Source organism: Arachis hypogaea, chromosome 1 (assembly GCF_003086295.3).
Source record: "Arachis hypogaea cultivar Tifrunner chromosome 1, arahy.Tifrunner.gnm2.J5K5, whole genome shotgun sequence".
NCBI classification, from domain to species: domain Eukaryota; kingdom Viridiplantae; phylum Streptophyta; class Magnoliopsida; order Fabales; family Fabaceae; genus Arachis; species Arachis hypogaea.
The window spans coordinates 26,626,633-26,637,488 of NC_092036.1; the positions used below are offsets into that span (position 1 = coordinate 26,626,633).

Below are 10,856 nucleotides of genomic sequence, written 5' to 3' on the forward strand. Positions count from 1 at the left end.
ACTATTTTCATTGGGTTAGAGAGCTCTATTGTGATTCAATGGATTAAGTGTAGTTCTTATTCTTCTTCTTCTATCTTTTCTCTTGATTTTACTTGAAAGCTTTCGATCTTCATCCCATTGTGTAGTTATCTTGGAAAAGAGGTTATTCATACTTGGATCTCTTTTGAACCTTGAAAGAGGAATGAAGGGATCAAGCTAGAAATGATTTCTCATGCTGGACCAAATTGGGTTAGGATGGATATGTGACTATAATCCTCTCAACACTTGATTTGGGAAATGCATGTGGTATAATCAGTGACCATACTTCATCTCTTCTCATGAGCAATTGACCAAGGAATTGGCTATTGATCAAGATTTGAGAGATTGAATTACAAGAAATTGTAATTCAATCAATTAAGATTGCCAAGGAGATCAATGAGTGCATTGATTGAGGAAGAGATGAGAATGAGCATGATCCGGAGGATTGCAATATCTCTTGATCCCAATGTTCATTTTATTTCTTACATTTACTTTGCTTGCCATTTTATTTTTCTACACTTTATTGCTTTCTTTACTTTTCTGTCAATTTACAATTCCTGCTGCTCCTCATCCAAATCTGAATCGTCTAACTAGGATAATCAATTAACCATTGATTGCTTAATCCGTTAATCTCTGTGGGATTCGACCTCACTCTATTGTGAGTTTTACTTGACGACAATTCGGTACACTTGCCGAATGGGAATTTGTTGAGAGACAAGTTTTACCCCGATCAAGTTTATGGCGCCGTTGCCGGGGATTAACTGTGATTAACAAACTACCGGTTGATTGATTTACTAGATTAGACACTTTTCTTTTATCTCTGTTTTCTTTTGTTTCTTTATTTTCTTTTGCTAACCAACTGTTTGTGATATTGCCTCACTAGGAATTTCTTCATTTGTGACAAGGGGAATTCCAATCTCTTTTATCTTGGTGATTGTTGTTTGATACAGAGTAATTTGAAGAAAAATGGAGCATAGATCATCTTTTGGTCAATCAAGTTACTTGGGATACTTCTCACCACCACAAAATAATTCATGCTATTATAATCATAGTGGTTGGGAATATCAAGAACATGAGACGGGGTGCTTCCCAGGGTCACAAAATAGTCCATATTCTGATGACTTGGATCACTACTCAAGCTGTGCCTGGGAAGATCAAAACCAAAGAAATTTCACTTATTCACAGCCCATTCATCAAGAGCCATCATCCTTTAATTATTCAACCTCACCTCCTAGCTTTTCGCATCAAAACCCTTCACCACTTGGATATGCCTCAACACAAAATTCCTTCCCACATCCATATAATTCATCTCACCACTCACACAATTCATGCCATTACACACAAAATTCTTCTCATAGTCCACAAGACCCATATCATTACCCACAAAAGTCATACCACTCTCAGAACATAAAACCACAAAACAACCAATTCCATTCACAAAGTAGCCACCCTCAACCTCCAAATTTCACCCCAGCTGCACACCCTCCCCTAGAGGATAAGCTATCAAGGATAGAGAACCTACTGGCAATGCTCTTGGAAGAATCTAAGGACACAAGGACTTTCCAAGAGGAAGTAAAAACCATTATGCAGAACCGTGGGTTGCCATTAAGAAGCTTGAGGCACAAGTTGGATATCTATCAAAGCAAATCACTACCCACAATTCTCTCAGTAATACCATGGCAAACCCAAGGGAGGAATCAGAAGAACAAGAAAAAGAGGCACCCATACCAAGTGAGATTTCTATGAAGAAGGAGGAGGTTATGAGAGTATATAAGCCTAAGGCTCCATACCCACAGAGGTTACTAGTGGGGACAAAGGAACATGCAAACTCACTCCCAAAAGACTCAATGCAACATCATGTAGAAGAAAGGGAGGAAGTCAATCAAAAGAGCCCACACTCCAATGAAACAGAGAGTTGCATAAAGGGTGAGTTCATTGAACCACCAATTCAAGAAGCTCTTGATGAAGAGGATGCTCCGACCATCATACAACACCCAAGTACTGAAATTAAGGTGGTGAAGGCAATCAACATGAACACTAAAAAGAGGATGGTGACCAAGAAAAGAAGGACAATATCCATGAAGAAGAAAAGGTCAACCAAAAGCCATCCCACCCCTACCCCATCAAGCAAGTTTACACAATCTAACAACAGAAGAAGGCTTGCTAGAGAGAGGCACTCAAAACAAGGGGCATTAACTGGCTCGTCTTTCCTCTTGAGGTCATTCCTCTTAACAAACTGGAAGAAGAGGAAGAAATTCATGAACAACATGTCAAGCTAATGACATTAAAAGAGCGCTTGTTGGGAGGCAACCCAACCGTAGGTAACATTTCCTTGCTTTGCTTAGTTTACTTTCAATGATTTGGCATATGATTGCATTCTATGTTTGGTGTTGCTATGCAACAATTTGATTTTCAATCTTCACTAGGTACTTGCAACATTCTAAATTGATAGTGGCACACTAAGTTTGGTGTTGTCACTTAACTTTCATGTAAGTACCATGCCAACACCACTTATTAATGCAGTCAAAATGTCTCTGTTTGTATCTCTTGTGTCTTTATTGTATCCTTAACCTTGCTTGCTGAAACACATGCATACTCACACTTCATTCTAAGACATTCATGATCCATCATGGATCCCATCACCACTGTTTTAATTGTTGCTTGAGTATAAGCAATCATTCTATGTCTGGTGTGGGAATGGGAAGAATAGGAGGAAAAGGGCAACAACAATGAAGATAAAATACAAGGTGGTAAAGTTCCTTTCTCCTCTTACTTATTTCCAGCACTTTAATTTGCATGATTGTCTTTTAAGTTCTTTGTATGTATGTGTGCTTGCTCCTTGTGAATAAGCATGTCAATTCTGTCTTTTAAACTTTTTATTGATTAAGGCTGTGTTTTCTAGTCTGAATGTCATTAATCCATCCTTACCTTGCTTACTTGTATGCTTGTCCCTTTTGAATCAAATGAAAAGAGAATGAATGTTTTATAAAAGACCAGAGTAGAGTTCATACTATGGAATGAGTTCATGAGTTTGTGGTGTGGTCATAAGTTAGCTAAGTTGGTTCAACCACAAGGTGGGAAGACAACTATCTGTCCTGAATCATATGCTTTGAACATACCCCATGAGACTAACTAAATAACAAGATCCTAATAAGAAAAAGGGGAAAAGAAAAATAAAAGTGAAAAAAAATAGGCAATAAGGCTAGGCACCAATGGTTTTAATCTTAAGGCAAGTGTCTGTGGTGCTCCTGTGTGAGGGATCTAATTGGATGAATAAGCTCTTAGGGGTGCCTTATCACTTGGTAACTTGGGTTAACTAACTCGGGATTATCAGCTGAAAGTCCACTATCAAGAGTAACCTTCACTACAGAGCATTTAGTAACCCAAAGAGGTGCTGGACACCAAGGTCTCAAGAAAAGAAAATAAATAAACTATATGCCTGTGGTGTGTATGTATGGGGGAGAGACTTGAGCAAGTAAGTTCTTAGGGGTGCTTCAACATCTAGCACCTTGAACCAACTGGTTCGGGAGTGTTGGCTGAAAGCTTATTTTAAAGAGTTGCCCCCTTACAGAACACCTAGCCCAAGAACACAAATAAACCCTGAATTGACAACAAAAGGATCAATTAATAAAAGTCCCATGGTATGCAGTCACAGTGAGTATTCTAGGACATGATAAAGGTCTGAAAGCCAGGAATGAATCTAAGTTGCTATGCATGAAACCACCATAAAACCAGGGACATGACTTCCACAAGAATGACTCATTACTTTTGGCATTCCATTCATCATTCTCTTGTTCCAGTACTTGCTTAGGGACAAGCAAGCTTTAAGTTTGGTGTTGTGATGCCAGGGCATTTTGGCCAGTTTCACTGACCTTTTCTTCACTATTTTTAAGGTAGTTTCATGCATTTTCTTAGGAAATAAGCTAGTTTCAGGTAGAATTTCACTTACTTCTTGATTCAAGTATACATTGTGCACTTTACATGATTTCATGAGGATTTTGCATGAATTATATGATAAATTGGATGATGCATGATCCCATGATTAAGAGCAAGACTTTGATGCACTCTGTTTGTTTGATTTCAGGCAAAAAGAAGCAGAGAAGAGCCACGTTAGTGGCTACGTTAGTTACACTAACGTGGGCACTAACGTGGAAGGAAGGAAAGTTGGAACGTTAGTGGCATTAACTTTGAAGAAAGGAAATGGAGCCAACGTTAGTGACACTTAACATTATCACTAACGTTGGACCAAGCTCATAAGTGGCCATGTTAGAGTCCACGTTAACTTAGTTAACGTGGCCTCTAACGTTAAAAGGGGGAAGGGAGCCAACGTTAGTGACATTCAACATTGTCACTAATGTTGGCCTAAGTGAAAAATGCAACGTTAACTCCCACGTTAACTTGGTTAACGTGGGAGCTAACGTAAGAGGTAAGAGTGGTCGACAATGTTAGTGACACCCAACATTGTCACTAACGTTGAAAGCAACCACACAACCCCCAAGGAAGCCACGTTAACTTCCACGTTAACTTAGTTAACGTGGAAGCTAACGTGGATGAAAGAAGGTGATGGCCAACGTTAGTGACACTCAACATTGTCACTAACGTTGGAAGGAGCCACACAAGCCACAATGAGCCACGTTAACGTAAGTTAACGTGGAAGTTAACGTGGGCAAAAGTCCCACCTGGCAGCCTGACCATGCCTTCTTCAAACATGCATAACTTGAGCCACAAAGCTCCAAATGAGGTGATTTTAGTGGCATTGGAACGTAGGATTCCAGAGCTTTTCAAGCATATATGGCACTACATGGTTGACACTAAAGTTGAGGGAGAAAATCGGCCCCGAAAGTGCAATGATGAACATGGTTACAACCTGTATTAAGGCCAACTGACCTCTTCACCTTCCAAGAAGTATAACTCGAGTTGTAGAGCTCCAAATGATGCGCTTCCAAAAGCATTGGAAAGTAGACATCCAAGGCTTTTCAAGAATATATAATAGTATGGGGTGGACACTAAGTTTGAGCTTCAAAAACGGGAAATCGCTAGCGTTATTGAGACTCAACATTTTCATTAACGTTGGCGACCATGCCAGCGACCATGTCCACTTCAATGGAGCATAACTTGAGCTACAGAGGTCCAATTGAGGTGATTCCAGTTGGGTTAGAAAGATGACATTCAGAGCTTTCCAACGATGGATAATACTCTATAGTGGGCATGAAATTGGAGCACAAACAAGAGGCATTTTTAAGCCCCAAAAACACCAACTGGGCAGCAAGTGCAACGTTAGCCACAATAACTTTAGCACTAATGCCACACTTGTAGCGTTAGAGTGGCTAACTTTAGCACTAACTTTAGCACCTGGACCTCAACTTGACTCACTTCTCTCTCAAGTCCACTTCAAAGCCCAAGCAAGCAAGCCCACAATTGTCAACCAATCAAGACCACAAGAAGCATCTAGAATAGGAATTTTCATTTAATTGTAATTTGCTTTTAATTTCATTTTGTAATTTAGGAGAGCCTATATAAAGGCCTTAGTCTTTACATTGAAGGCATGCTGGAATGGAGGGGTCTTCGGACTCCCTCCCCTCACACACTTTTCCTTCTCTTTCCTTTAGTTGTAATTTTTATTTTATGAATGTTGAATTTTCAATTTCAGTTTGAATCTTCATCTTTACTTTTTTGCACTTTCTCTCTTTTCTATTTTTGTAGAGCAATGATCAACTAACTCTTTTCATTGGGTTAGAGAGCTCTATTGTAATTCAATGGATTAAGTGTAGTTCTTATTCTTCTTCTTCTATCTTTTCTCTTGATTTTACTTGAAAGCTTTCGATCTTCACCCCATTGGGTAGTTATCTTGGAAAAGAGGCTATTCCTACTTGGATCTCTTTTGGACCTTGAAAGAGGAATGAAGGGATCAAGCTAGAAATGCTTTCTCATGCTGGACCAAATTGGGTTAGGATGGATATGTGACTATAATCCTCTCAACACTTGATTTGGGAAATGCATGTGGTATAATCAGTGACCATACTTCATCTCTTCTCATGAGCAATTGACCAAGGAATTGGCTATTGATCAAGATTTGAGAGATTGAATTACAAGAAATTATAATTCAATCAATTAAGATTGCCAAGGAGATCAATGAGTGCATTGATTGAGGAAGAGATGAGAATGAACATGATCCAAAGGATATTAATGTTCATTTTATTTCTTACATTTACTTTTCTTGCCATTTTATTTTTCTGCACTTTATTGCTTTCTTTACTTTTCTGTCAATTTACAATTCCTGCTGCTCCTCATCCAAATTTGAATCGTCTAACTAGGATAATCAATTAACCATTGATTGCTTAATCTGTTAATCTCTGTGGGATTCGACCTCACTCTATTGTGAGTTTTACTTGACGACAATTCGGTACACTTGCCGAATGGGAATTTGTTGAGAGACAAGTTTTACCCCGACCAGGGTGTGCTTAAAAAATGTCTCCTAATGTATCTAATTCTAAATACAAACACTTAGTGAAATTTTTTTCACCCTTTTACCAAATCTTAAAAGGCGTCGTATCCCCCAACCCGTAATCTAATGAACCCCCTTTTGTCTCTCTTCTCTGTTCTATCTCGTCACTCTCTTTTCTGTTCTCTCATCACTCTCTCACCTCGCCTCGTCGCTCTCACCTCTCGTCTCCGGTCTCTAGCTCACTTCTCTCTCGGTCTCGCACTCATGTCTCAGACTCAAGCTCGTCGTTGTGGTTTGTGTCGTCATTATCTCGCACTCAGTCGCCGTCTTCACTGCACTCACTGCACTCACCTCGGGTAGTGGTGGTCTTCATCTTCTTGTTTCGGCCAGTAGTTTAATTGGTCAGCTTTCTTCACCGTCAGTCCCAAGTGAGTTTCCTTGGGCCCTGTTCTTTATGTCAATTTCGATGTATCTTAGGGTTTCATAGTGAAATTAGAATTTTATGGTGGTGGTGGTTATTTTTGTATATGTGTCTTTTTTTCATTAATTTTCGAAGCTAAATACTAGGGATTTGGAAATTGGAATGGTACTTCTTCACAGTTTTATTGTTGCTCTGTGTTTGTGAAAATGCATGTGTTGTTGCACCAGTGTTACTGTAAAGGGAGTAAGTGCTGCTCATTTTCTAAGTCAAGTTACTGTAAATGGAGGAGCAACTTCTGGGTATTATTTTGCTTCTGGTGATTTTCCAGTTCTATTGAGCATCACATTGGTAAATCTTTATTGTTTTATAACTCTCAAGACATTATTATTCATTATGTGTTGATGCTATTGTAGTTAAGTTTGTAATGTTTATTTTATGGGTTCTATAAGTTTTCTTAATTCCTTATTATTTTGTAAGGTTGCTATCTAATGTTTAATTATCATCAATATGGAAAAGTGTTTTACTTTTATGTAGTATGTAGTATGTTCCTTACTCGCTCTCTATCCTCTCTTCACTGTCATTCTCTCACTCGTGCTCTTTTTAGTGTAGAAAGTTTGTGTGGCTGTGCTGATGATGATGAATAATAATGGCTAGTAGTATGTATCAATTTTCAGTTGGTTATGTGAAATTTGAGAGGTTTAGGGTTTCGATTTAGGGGTTTTTATTTGGGGTTTTTAGCTACTGGATATGCCACTAGGAATTGGGGGGTTTTAGCTTCAGAACGGTGGTATGTATCAATTTTCAGTTGGTTCTATAGAATTTGAAAGGTTTGGGGTTCTGATTTAGGGTTTTTATTTAGGGGTTTTAGCTACTGGATATGCCTCTAGGAATTGGGGATTTTAGCTTCAGAACAATCCACCTGAATTGCATTTTCTTGCAGGATCAACGGTGAGCAATAGGCTTTCATTTTCTGTCGGTATCATTTAATCGGAAAAGAGGAGAAACTATTTGTAAGTGTAGCTTCTACTAAATGAATCTATTCATTCATTCATCTTCATCTTTTTCATTTCTATTACTGAATATTGGGAATTAATATGTAGAAGAGAGGGATGTTAGTGGATTAGCAACTTATAATTATAACAGCTATTTTTTTATATTTCTTTTTTGTTGATGTTTGATAATAAACAATTAATATATCTGATGAGGTACCCTTTTTGTGCTTGTTTGGAAGCAAATAGATTTGGAGTTTATCTTTGAAGTTCTATATATTTAGGATGTACACTGTAGTAGGAACTTGGAATCTAAGATTCACATGAATATAATTTATGGAAAGAAAAAAGCTAAGGACAAAAGCAAATTAAATTATCCTATACCTTTATAATTTTTCAAACTGTGAGAGTGTTGGAATTTATGCAAAGAGTGATGAAAGTATGAGGTGGAGATGCTCCAATATGATACTATGATACAATAATCCTCTCAATGGCTACTGATCAAGCATGATTTTAGCATAAAAGAAATATTTTTTGTACTCATTTATCTTATAGAGCCATTGCACGGGATTAACACAACTCTATATGGAAACTATTTGAATATAAGAAATTAAGAATAGTGATGGAAGTTAACATTTTTTGTGCTCAAGAAGTGGAGCTACATGAAATTGATAATAATCACATGAGCTAATACTTAGATTAGTATTCTTCTCCTGTTTCACAGCTCTTCGCCCGTCGTCCGTCATCGTGTTTGTTGCCAGCTTGCCATCTTCAAAGTGCTATTTCTTTTGGTTCCATTATTTGCAAGTTGTCTCTCTTCTTTGCTAATTGAAATAGATAGAATGTACACAGTAATGGTGTCATAGTTGTGCCCCTTGAATAATTTTGTGTTCTGTAGTATAGTTTCTACACTTTAGCTACCTGAACTATGTTTTGTATTGGAAGTTATTTACATTGTTCATAGTTGGAAGCTCTTACAAGGATTTCTCATCCTTCTCCTCTTTAATTCTCTTCTCTCCTTAGTCTGGGGTATTTTTTATTTTTCGATCTCATTTCAGATTCTTCTTATTTGTCAGTGATATGATACTAATTTTTATTTTGTGGAATGGATACTGTTTTGGGTATTTGATTGGTTACTATGTTCTTGTAGAGATTTTTACTAATTCAACTTCTCTTGAATTTTAGTTATTATGGTAGGAGCCAACCACTTCTTTTATTATGCTGTGTGTCTATTTTGTTGCAGCTGTGCTAAATACATGAGATTGATTGATAACCAGATAATTATAGTGCCATGAATTTTGTTAAAACTACGCCGAATTGTGTTAAAATGCCTAATATTAGGATAGTGTTATTGTTTAGTATGCCTATAATTTTGTAATCTTATGCTGGTACACTCTTTCACAACTTGCCAAGATTGTTTACTGTTGAGTTTACTGAGCATTTTAAGAATCAATAAGAAATTGTATATTTCAGTGGAGGTGGAATAATTAGGGAAAAGAATATATATAATGAGAATGCAGAATGAAAAGTGAAAAGTGCATTTTTGATTAAACATCCAGTCTGATTCAATACTCTTTCAAATGTTGTGATTCATTCTTGTGTAACTTGCAGGTAGCTGAAGTGAGACAGAGAGTTTCTAGCATGGCAGGGGTTACAAAAGAGGAAGTTTGAATTGTGCCATTTCCCATTCAAATTTGTCCTTTAGGGGTTCGTATTGATTACCAAGTACTTCAGTATATGTCTTTCTATTATGACAGTACAATTTTAACTAAATGATTTATCTTGAACAAGTTTTATCAGAAACGTGATTAAGCAATGTATGCTAGAGCTGTTTACTTATATTTTTTCTTTTATTAAGTTATTAGCTTTAAAGTTATTAGCTTTAACTTATAGTATTGGTATTTTCAAATTAAAGTTATTAGCTTTAACGTATATGCCACTACAACGGTATGTATATGTTTTAAATCTCTATGAAGAGCTCAATTCCATTGCTTTCAGTTATTTTAAGAGAAATAGACATAAAAACAAAAATTTTGCTCCCTATAACTTATTTTGTAGTAGCATAGAAGCAGATAATATTGCTAGAATATGTGATTATGAGCGATGGTTGAATCTTATCTTTGTAGTTCACAACATAAACAATGAAATGGAAGACCCCTCTCAAATGCATGGAGTTGTAAGGACATCCCTTGCAATGTGTTGTTCCTTGAAGATGTCTTAGCAAACTTTGACAATGATCTTGGAATCCCTTTCAGCCCTGTGCTTAACGATGCCATTCGATTTAGCTACGTGGCGCACGTCATGCTTGTTTTTCCAGTTGTCTTCTATCCCCTGCGAATCAACTTAGATGGCCACATATTTTCATCTTCTTCAAGGACTTTGCTTCAAGATAACTTGAGATTCACGTCACTAACCTTATCTCTTATTTTTCTAATATTTTCAAATTAAAGTTATTAGCTTTAGTGTGAGATGTATGAATATTTATGATTAACTTCATTCTAGTACTTTTGGATCATTATTATAAATATATTTTGGTTAGAGATAATTTTTATTATTTAAAGAAATTATTTAGTATAATTATGTATTTATTTTTATTTTATAATATTTAACTTATTTAATTAAAAATACAGAATTATTATACATGTAATCATATTATTAACTATTATGTTGTATTAATAATTATTAGATAATCATATATATATATATATATATATATATATATATATATATATATATATATATATAAACCTCTGAAGAAGCTATAGCCAATGTTATTGTTTCTGGGTTTAGTGGCCAACTGAAGGGATGGTGGGATAACTACCTTTCTGATAACCAAAAACACTCAATCTTTTCTGCCATAAAAGTCAACAACCAGAACGAACCCATCATTGGTGACGACGGGGAACCTATCCCCGATGCTGTCAATACCTTAATCTTTACCATAGCAAGCCCCTTCATTGGTGATCCATCTCTTTGGAAAGAC

At 36.6% G+C, this 10,856-nt stretch overlaps 1 long non-coding RNA gene across 2 annotated transcripts; it reads left to right on the forward strand.

Annotated features, from left to right (window-relative positions):
- The first annotated feature begins 6,604 nt into the window (after positions 1-6,604).
- On the forward strand, positions 6,605-10,450 carry LOC140183936 (uncharacterized). Of its 2 annotated transcripts, XR_011880511.1 has the most exons (5): positions 6,605-6,891; positions 7,112-7,232; positions 7,825-7,894; positions 9,485-9,580; positions 10,000-10,450. It is a non-coding gene; the product is annotated as an uncharacterized lncRNA (long non-coding RNA). The 2 variants fall into 2 exon arrangements; XR_011880510.1 differs by having other exon boundaries at positions 6,605-7,232.
- Positions 10,451-10,856: the final 406 nt, after the last annotated feature.